Source organism: Dermacentor silvarum, chromosome 9, assembly GCF_013339745.2.
Source record: "Dermacentor silvarum isolate Dsil-2018 chromosome 9, BIME_Dsil_1.4, whole genome shotgun sequence".
In the NCBI taxonomy this organism is placed as follows: domain Eukaryota; kingdom Metazoa; phylum Arthropoda; class Arachnida; order Ixodida; family Ixodidae; genus Dermacentor; species Dermacentor silvarum.
In genome coordinates, this window is record NC_051162.1 from 133,884,206 (window position 1) to 133,894,814 (window position 10,609).

Consider the following 10,609-nt stretch of genomic DNA (forward strand, 5'->3'; position numbering starts at 1 on the left):
TATCTCGTTTACTTGTGCTTGCCCTGGTCTACTTTGCTATTTACTGCTTGTCTAAGCGAGAAGGAGTAGCGGGCATCACCTATGATCCCGATCTCTCCTACATATACATAAATTTTTTTAAGTAGTTTCAATTTATTTTCAAATTTTTTCCTTCTTCGGCATATTTCTAAGACCTACGTATGAGGTCTTAAAATTCGACTTCACAACGGCGGACAGAACTTTTTTTCATCTGATAAAGCAAAAGGCAAGTTCGTTCAAGGTATGGGATTTTACGTGCCAAAACCACGATCTGATTATGAGGCACGCCGTAGTGGGGGACTCCGGAAATTTAGACCACCTGGGGTTCTTTAACGTGCACCTAAATCTAAGTACACGGGTGTTTTCGCATTTCGCCCCCATCGAAATGCGAATAATCAAAGCAAGTTCGTTCAAGTCGGCTATAGGTATCTAATGAGAACACTGCAGCGTGTCACGTGTATTGGTACAAATCGGCTGCTTGCGAAAATTGCTTGTTAAGAATAAATCGGAGTTGGCTCCGGGCCATGCAGCTTTACTCCTACATGGCGACCACGGCGCAGCCGCTGACGGCAGTCGGGCCACTTGCTTCACTGCCGCTGACGGTTGTCCTCCGGCACTGTTCGCGATAGACGCTATCGCCGTGGCTCGCGTTGACGTCATCGGGGCCTTGTACACCGGGAGCTGCCGCCTCGCGTTTGCGTCTGACGCCCGCGCGCTCGGGAAGCACTTGCCGCAACTCCCGTCCTCGAAAAATATCGTGCGCGTATGAGTGTGGTCGATGTGGCAACGAGCTGAACCGATGCAGTGAATGCTCCAAAGAAGCCCATTTGGTTGAGTGGACGCGCGGGACAGCGCGATGTAAGCTCAACGTTGGGCTACGTTGACAATACAGTGGACAACGCATGCCTAGCAGCTTTAGAGTGGTACTTGGGATACACAGTAAACTCACGTAGAGGCTAAAGCTGTGGGGTTTTACGTGCCATAACCACGATATGATTAAGACGCACGCCATAGTGGGGGACTCCGGAAAAATGTAGACCACCTGGGGTTCTTTAACGCGCACCTAAATCTAAGTACACGGGTGTTTTCGCGTTTCGCCCCCATCGAAATGCGGCCGCCGTGGCCGAGGTTTGATCCAGCGACCTCATGCTTAGCAGCCCCAACACTCCCGTAAAGACGTACTTGAAGGGAACAAAAAATGTTTTCCTCTTATCAGAAGTTCGTCCTGACAGTGGTCAGCAGAGAAAATAAGTTCGCTATTCTTTGTGAACCCTATAGCACTAAGATCAGAAGATACGTGTAAAAAACGATACATTTATTGCACTTGCATGATTCAAAGCATTGATTTATATACTTTTCTTGGACCACTCAGTAATTACACTGCTTGCTTCCGCTTTGAAAATCTGTGTGCTATATCGAGACCGATATTTGACTTAGGTTTCTCGTGAAATTCTCTCGCGTCCTCTTGCTGAAAAAAAAAAAATGTGCAGAAGGATGCGGGGCATAATTGATGATGCGCGAGCACTTGTTCTTGTGTCTCCTTGTCCCGAGAATCAAGGGCATCTCGAGGACTTCCTCGATTAATGTTTACATGGTGTCGGCCCTGCATGTTGTCACATCATCGTCGACACTGGCGTATAGTTTAGGTTCACACTATAACAGCATCTGCTTTTGCCGGAGCGAAAGGTGGTATCTCGCTGAGCCCGATAGCAAGCTTTCGTTACGGAAGTTTGGCTTAACCGAATGAACCGTTCACATTAGGTGTTTTTATGGGTCTTCTATGTGACCAACGAAGCACTTGCATGTTTTGTTTTTTTCCGGCATATTCGGAAATTTGTCTTAACCGGTTTCGTCTTGCTGCTCAACGTCATTAGGACTAAGAGTCGAGCTTTAAAAAAGATGAGGACGGAGACGCAAAAGGCGACAGGACAAACGATGGAACAACAACTGTTAGATTATTTGAAGAAAATCACAAGCCAAAATTCATGATGTAGAGAAACAGGCGAGATAAACACCGACATCACCGAGTACAACACAACGCAGACGCAATCTATCACGCGACTCAAGCGCCAGACCACATCTGACTTAAAGCTGAGAAATTGAGCAAGAAAGACATGGACGAGAAGGGTTAATTTTCCAAATAACTATTTTAGAAGTATACCTGACAATTTAAAAATACTTCACCTCCTTCTTTTTCTTGCACACGTCTTTTTTGCGGTATTCTTAACTTTTTTTGTTGCCACGCCTATAGAAATCGATCACTTTAATCGACAATTTTTATACGTGTTGTTAAACATTTCCGCTGGAATTCTTCTGCTTGCAGCATCAAGCACCATCTGAGATGATTTAACTGTAACTACTTGTCAGATTTTAGAATTTCTGGAACACTGGAGAGTCATTAAAAATAAAACTTGGACTAGAGGTATCGTCGAAACTAGGCTCGAGTGCTCCTAGCACTTGTTCAATAAAAAGGCGAGAAATTTGCGCTTGGGTCGACTCGGCAACCTAATTTTTAAATGACTGCAGCAGGGAAGACACAGAAGCTTCTCTCGGGTTGTCAATTTTCCGATCCGACGTAGAGGTGATTTGACGATGTCTCAAACAACGGTATATGATCATGAATAATAATTGTGTTCGACTAATATCAAGTACCACTTTATTTTCCCCACCGTGGGTTGCTTTTATCTATGCGCGCGTCGACAGAAGCGTGTAAGATTGGGCTTGTTGGTAAAACATGCTTTAATGTCAGGATAACAGCGCAAGGCCACTAGAGGGGAGAGAACAGAACGCTGCTCTGTTCTCTCTCTGGTGGCCTCGCTCTGTTAACCTGACTTTAATGCGTCGGCAGGTTATGAACGAACTATTTCGTCGTGTGGAGTTTTCACTCACACAAGAGCACGCAGTCGATTTCAGACCGACCTTTGACCGGAGCTTGGCTATACACCTGTATGGCTGTCTGATCTCTTACATTTTGAACACCGGCTGTGCAAGTGCCTTTATTCATTACTGTACAATATTGTGCGACACTCGACATTACCGTACAGCATGGTGCAGGAATTGAACAAAGCACCCGGAGGCTCCAGCGTCAGCTCAACGCACGCGAGACCACCTTGCTTGCAAAGAAAAGCTGATCGAACGCAATTATCATGTATGAGGAAGCTTTTGCATGCTCCCTGACCTGACAACCATTGCTTCGCAAGCCTAAAGAATGCAGTAAGAAACAAACCAGGTGTCTGCTGCAATGAGTAAAAACAAACGCCCCCTGTACAATAGGAAATTACACATTTTTCTTTACATTTGCAAAGCTACGGCTTGCCCGCATTGCATGGGCATCAAGGCTCGCATTGAAGCCAACTAATCTTCATAAATGTTTTGCGTGATCTGACTTACAAAAGTTGGGAATTAGGAACCATGGTAAACATTTTTTTTTTAATTTCAGATCTTTTTTTTTACTTTCAGTAGTTGTATTAAAGTAACGAATTATTAATTTCATTCTTGAATTAGGCAGCGCGAAATAACATAGCCCATAACACAAATAACATAGCCATAACACAAATAACATAGACCATAACACAGCCCGAAATAACCCTTCTGTATTACTTTCATTCGTGTTCCTTGAGGTGCTCCTTCGCAGTTTCACATAAGAATTCTCAATAATTGTCTGAGCAATTATTATATTCAAAACACCAGTAATCAGGATTTAATTTTACGTATCGCAGTATACGTTGCGACTGTACTACATCTTGAAAACAAAATATTGCACCGAAAAAAAAAACGCATTGCTGGCGGTAAAAAAAGAGTTAAGTTCAAATCATGGAACAACTTGCCAAGGAGTACGTATTCCTCCTATCTGGTTCATTCAAAGTTCGTGCATTTCTCCGGGAACTTACCATCCTTATGGGTGAGCATGACGCAGATTTTTCTCTCGGCACTCACGCATGTGCACAAGAGTCAGGCAAACACGGCGTATCTCTCGCGTGTCGGCGCGTTTGACAAAACGCAAATACGCGAGCATAACACACAGCTCGCTGTCTGGGACAGTGTGACGCAATCAAGAATGCTTCCAGAGTTGTCCTTCCTTTCCCATGAGAAACACATCGTCAAAGTAGCCTTCGAGTAAACCAAGAGCTGTAAGGCCAACCTTTGTCCTGACACGTTCTTCGTCTCCGTCCTCGTGTTCTTTCTTTTTATTTTTTCACGTAGGTTTCTTATTTCTTAAAGCTCATTTTGCTCCGGAAGCGGGCGATGAGATTGAGTTAGCCCGATTTTACGTCCCGCGTCGGAAACGCCGTGGGCTGCGGCAGAGGTTGTTAAAAACAACTAAACTTTACGCACGCCGCGATTAAATCTTCTAGTCGTGTCGCCCATAACCTTGGCCACTTGACGTAAGCTAAGCTGAGCGTTGTGTGATTTATGCAGGCTTTCCCTCGCGCGATTTTACGCACGTGCTTTCAAGTACAACTCCTTTGCTCAAACTATCGGCTATTGAAAATTCTTCTTCCGGTAATCACTAGTTCGTCGATATAAAGCCGGTTGATTCAAAGCGACTGTTAATAATTAATTTTGCAACTTTTTCTGCATTATTTCCGTTAACATCACTGTGCTAGTTATACTTCTTACTGCGGTAATTTCAACTGTGTCATTTACAAATCCTGACATAGACTAATCGAGTTTGAAATACGGAATTTTATTTGGCGATTGGTTTTATTGTTCTCGAATGTCGCTGGAAGTTGTGGAACCTTTCAAATCAAAATGATCACTGCTTTGAAACTGCAGCAGTATAGATCGAGTTGATTTGCGCTCATTTTTTATTATTCACATGGCGAGGTGGCTCATTGGTGTCTGCTCATAAGTGTCGCGCAATAAAGACACCAGCATTAGACCAAGCACTCCATTTTCTCGCCCTACAGGTCGTGTTCCTTCTATCATCCGTTGTCGACAATCATCCATTTTCCCAAATGGCGCAAGGGGTTTCACTCGGCAGCTGCTTCTTGGTAGCTGGCTTCGAGAATCTTCGGAACGGGTCGTTTGATCGCCTCTCCAAAATCTAGACGGAGTGATACAAACGCGAGCAAAATCCTCCTTTCCTGGCTTCACGGACACAACTCTGTCCTACTGCCATACTATCGTATATGCGCTGTCGTCATGCACAAGCACCGCGTCACTTTCACGCAACCGAGGTATAGTTCAAGAACAGGACTGTTGTTTGTGGACCGAAGTAAGTGCATGTAAGAACATGTGCCGAACTTTGGCTGCATGGTAATGAAGACCCCGTAACCAAAATTAAACCGGAGCCGTCATCTGCAGCGTCTTTCATAATCCCTCTCTTGTTCTGAAACGTTAAATTCCGTCCGTAACCAAACTATTAGGACGTCATTGAAGCAGAGCCTCGATTTGTGAACCGATGACCCGCCGCGGTAGCTTTGTGGTTATATGGCGTTATGCTGCTGATCTCGAGGTTTCGGGTTCGATCCCATCTGCGGCGGCCGCATTTCGATGAAGGCGAACTGCGAGAATGCTCGTGTGCTTAGAGAGCTTCATCAATACTTCTTTTTGGGCGAGTTCTTACATCTTGAAACTTTGGGCAACAGCGCAAACAGACGACCACAAAACATCTTGAAGCTTTGGGCAACAGCGCTTGTGTGTACGTGTCTCCCTTCTTGTGGTCGTCTGTTAGCGCTGTTGCCCAAAGTTTCAAGATGCTTAGAGTGAGGGGGAGAGGGAAGGCAGGTTGGTTACTGTGTTCAGTCTGCCACTCTACACGTGTGGAGGGAAAGAAAGAGAGAGAGAACACACGAGTCTAGCTTATTCGCACGCACTAAGCAAGGTGCCACGTGTCTAAAGCCGGATGTACTGCAGAATAGCTCGTGCCTGGGCTGATTACCTGTGAGGCCAGGCTCCCAGGACCTTTGAATAGGCCGACCGTTGATCATCTCCTGTACCACTGTTCGTGTACTAATATTTAAGCGCATAGAACCCCAGGTTGTCAAGATTAATACAGAGTACCCCACTACGGGCTGCTTCATATTCAGATCGTAGTTGTGGATCGTAAAAGCCGAGAATTTAATTCTTAATTGATACGTATGTTTGGCAAAAAACTAGGCACATCAGTCCGGTGTTTACGATAGGGCATGATGCCATGGTTGTCGCGGCTTGGGTATATCGAACATGAGAAGTCATCCTATGACGAATGGCAGCATTATGAAAAAAAGAAAAAAAAAAAAGAAAGAAAAGCTCGAACTGAACAACGATCCCCCCCCCCCCCCCCCTCCCGTCCCCCTGATCCTAGTATTTAGCTCGCAAGCCGCCCTTATCGCTAGATGGGCTGCTCCTCCTCGACGAGATGGATGATAGGAAAAATCGTCACCTGTAGGTCGTTCAAACCAAGTTCATGTCCCTTCTCCATGGTTCAAATGCTCATCAAACGTCACACATGTATAACGTGCAGAACGTGTGCTTTAAGCTGATATATTGAGGCATGCGTCGGCGCCGTGGCTTAGTTGGTTAAAGCGCGTGTCTAGTAAACAGGAGATCGTGGATTCGAATCCCATCGGTGCCTTTTGCATGTGCGTACAAGGCAAAAGTGTTGCCTCTGATAGTGTCCTATTTTTTGTATCCCTATCGAATACTGTAGTGTGTGCTAGAAGTGAGGGAAAAATATACTACAAGGCAGATTTCCGCCACCGCTGTCCTGTTTCCATTTGGATCTCGAGCAATTTGTCTTTTTAGGTGTCTCATGTGTCACACTTTCGAACTTTATTAAATTTCATGAAGTTCAAGAACTCCTCACGCCTAGGCCTATAGCGTGCGATTTAAGCGGATATTCTCTGCCGCGCATCGGCGCCGTGGCTTAGTTGGTTAAAGCGCCTGTCTAGTAAACAGGAGATCGTGGGTTCGAATCCCACCGGTGCCTTTTTTTTTGCATGCACAACGTCGCAAAGAGAACGGTATCTTCAAGCGTTGTGCGCCGGGCAATGTCTTTCTCTTTGAGCAAATATTTTTTGTGCTGAATGATTATGGCATAACGTGAAACATTTTTGCCCACAATACAGTTCAGAGTGTCCTGCAGGGTGCAATTTGTTCTTTATGAAGCCTAACCTCAATTTTGCGCTATATGTTCAGCACTCGTACTAATTGAATAAATTAAATTAAAAATGAACAAATAAGCTTTTTTTGCTTTCCTAATTGTTCTTGAAATCGAATAGAATACCGTATCGATTTCACGTCATCTCCGTGTGCGAATATTGCGCAGAAGATGTGGAATTATTATGAAACACATGGCAAGTTTCACTATAGCGTTGTCCGAAGTGCAATTGGTGCCTTAACTTTGTTGTTTGTGAGAAAAGTTCAAGCTTCATCGCGCTGTCGTTTCTTGCTACACCGTTAAGACATTGAATATTTCGTTCAAACACTCGTCAGGTGTGGGCGTGCGCTTTAAGCGGGTATTCCGTTACATACAACGGCGCCGTGGCTTAGTTGGTTAAAGCGCCTGTCTAGTAAACAGGAGATCGTGGGTTCGAATCCCACCGGTGCCTTTTGCACGTGGTCATGGTCATATCGCTATTTCTCAAAGCGTGCTCTGTTTTCATGCACGCGGCATATTCAGTTTTATTTTAGCCACATTTCTTTTTACTCGTTTTACCTGTGTTTTAGATGTATTTGCAAGAAACAGGGCACGGCGTTACCGATCTTGTGCTCCCTCCTAAGTCGGGCACCTGGATTCAAAATATGTTCACGTTCAATTTCAAACGAAAAAAAAAAAAAAAAGAGAGAGAGAGAGAGAGAAGAGAGAAAGAAATGAAACGGAAGTACAGCTTTTACTTCGTTCTCGACACACGAGCGAACTTTTATTCCAAGCCTCGTCATATCATCTAGCGCAGGAACAAAAACGTAAAAGCCGAGGGCTTCATGTATACAATGTCATTTCAAAGGCTCGTTTCTAGCATTAAAAAAAAAAAGAACAAAGAAAAAAAAGGAATACTACTGCGAGGTTACTTTTTGTGCGCCCTAAACTACACTTGCTGAGACATTTGTTTTGGCCCCGGCTCTCTTGCAGCTGTCATTACCGTTGTCGCAGCGTCTTGATACCCGATTACTGTTCTAACGCAAAGAGAGACGGACGAGCGCAGTGCAAGCCTGTCTGCAGGTGTCAGTAGTAACTTGTTCCTTTTCCGTGTCTTTTTCTTCTAGAACAATGTATCAACCAAAACCAAGCAGCTGAGCTTTTCACTCTCGATCACAGCACTGGACTCGGTACCTCGCGCCACTGTTCACTTCCGCAGCACACCTGGATTAAGAGCAAAGGGCGAACTCGGCTATCCTAGCTTCCTTGAATCGCAAATACGTGTCGTTAGGTTAGCGAGTTATGTAAACAAGCGCTCCGACTCGCTCATAGTGACTCCGAACAGAAGCGAAAAACAAGGGCGACAGCCGCTACACGGACAGCTTGCGCCTCACATCGATGGCTGGCGGAAATCGGGACGTGACCTCGTCGCCTTGAAGAATGCTGCGTGATAGTATTGCGGATCTCGTAGGCAATGCCCAAGTACATAACATGGTAATAAAAGTAAACGGGAAGCTAAAAAGTTTATTGAGGTTTAATTTCTTACAGAAGGGGGATCAAGTGATTAAAGACTGGCGAAGGTGCTTACTCTCCCTGTAATGCGGTTTAAATCCCGTACAGTTGAGGATAACGCACACATCTGCCTTCAAATGCGATAGAATGAACTAATACATTATATCCAGTACAAAACGGGATTACATCGGAACTAACACACTAAAGATGAAAATACGCTTTATGTACATATACGTTTATACACTCTGATTACTGAGAAAGATAGAAATGGATGAGAGGCAACGTTCTTCTGCATCAATAACTTTTTTTTTTTTTGAAAGCCAGGTGTGTCGAAATGTGACGAAACATGAGGATGTGACATGCTCATGTCTTGACGGTCATTATTTGTTCTGGTGGAAGGCACTTTTCTTTATGCCCTATATAAGCAGAACATATACGCAGAACAGGTTCTACATAGACAGAAATATATGGAGAGCATTCTCTACGTAATCACAACATATAGTGTGAGGGCGAGGCTGACTCGGAGGCACCTCACAATAGAACTGTGTGTGTTCTACGTAAGCAGATCACGTACGCAGAACATGTTCTACTTAAACAGAACACATAGTCAGAACATTCTCTATGCGTAAGCAAAAATGTAGAACTATATGTTCTATGTAAGCGAAACGTATACGCAGAGCATGATCTACGTAAACATGCTCTGCGTAAGCAGAACATATGCGCAGACAGCTTTACGAAAGCAGAAACTATGCGCAGGTCATATTTGACGTAAGCATAACATGTGAAATGCAAGCTTCGCTGTTGTAAATCTGCGGGGCACAGGAATGCCCTCCTATGCTGCGTTCAGAAACGCTTCCTTCCAGCATCAGCTTCTATGGTGTGCGACACTATTCGCAGGAAAATCTGCTTTATACAGGTTACCAATATGTCACTTCACAGGTATAAATGTGGCACCATATTTATACAAACGCATCATTACCACGAATATAACGCGAGGGCGGATTGCAGAATGCCCTAAAAATATGTCACAGTTTCGCCCTAAGGGCGAAGCAATGAATGCGATAGCAACACAGCAATGTCATACGAAGGTGAGCGGCTTTGGTAGCAATATGAATTGTAGTAAACATGAGCTGATGAAGTAAGCAGGTGTGCTGCGGCGTAAGTAGACCGACATGAAGAGAGACTCGATGACCACGAGAAGGCGCGTGTGAAACGGTGGTGTTGATGAGAAGCGCTTCCCGTGGGCAGCGCGCGTGCGCTGTAGCGCTGCACTGCCGATCCGGGCAGCATTACATGTGTAGCGTGCGTTGGAAAATGTGGCCCGACTATTACTAACCGAATGAACAAGCGTGGTGTGAGCGCGCACAAACAAACATGAATAGATCACACTGAATGACTGCAGACAACGACTGTCAAAACGCTGGCAACAAGCCCATACGCTGCAGCGGGCGAAGGTACGTGCGGTCTATCGCTTCAACAGAAACTGAGCGGCGAATGCAAAGTGCATAAAGGTCAGAGCCGTGTGGAGATAAGAGACGGTGCGGCGAGCGACGAGCGCGGTTGTTGGCAGAGTAGAAGTGCGCCCCCCCCCCCCCCCTCCGGCGCTGGCTTCCCGCTTCCTTGCTTGCGCGTGGGAGGGATAAGAGACGGTGCGGTCGAGCGCGGTTCTTGGCAGAGTAGAAGTGCCCCCCCCCCCCCCCCCCGCTCCTTCCGGCGCTGGCTTCCCGCTTCGTTGCTTGCGCGTGGGAGATTGAGTGCGTTCGTTCTCCGTGATAGCGCGCCTCCTCGCATGCTTCCGCTCGGGCATACGGCGCGCGGTGAAGATTTTAGCTATACGGAACCTCACGGCGACGGCGACGCCGACGGCAGAAATCCGGTTGAAGTGTCCATATAATTGCTATCGCAATAAAAATATTTACGACTTGCGAAGTCAATCACTCTCCAACTTCGCCGGCTCCTGCTGTTGCACCACTTGGCATATACCGTATGTAAGTCCACTTACATGCATCAAATGCT

At 45.6% G+C, this 10,609-nt stretch overlaps 3 non-coding genes across 3 annotated transcripts; all 3 read left to right on the plus strand.

The window, feature by feature from the left end:
• Window positions 1–6,503: 6,503 nt before the first annotated feature.
• Trnat-agu (transfer RNA threonine (anticodon AGU)) lies at window positions 6,504–6,577 on the plus strand. The gene has a single exon. It is a non-coding gene; the product is annotated as a tRNA-Thr (tRNA).
• Window positions 6,578–6,857: 280 nt separating this feature from the next.
• Trnat-agu (transfer RNA threonine (anticodon AGU)) lies at window positions 6,858–6,931 on the plus strand. Its single transcript has one exon. It is a non-coding gene; the product is annotated as a tRNA-Thr (tRNA).
• Window positions 6,932–7,479: 548 nt separating this feature from the next.
• Trnat-agu (transfer RNA threonine (anticodon AGU)) lies at window positions 7,480–7,553 on the plus strand. Its single transcript has one exon. It is a non-coding gene; the product is annotated as a tRNA-Thr (tRNA).
• The last annotated feature ends 3,056 nt before the right edge of the window (window positions 7,554–10,609 follow it).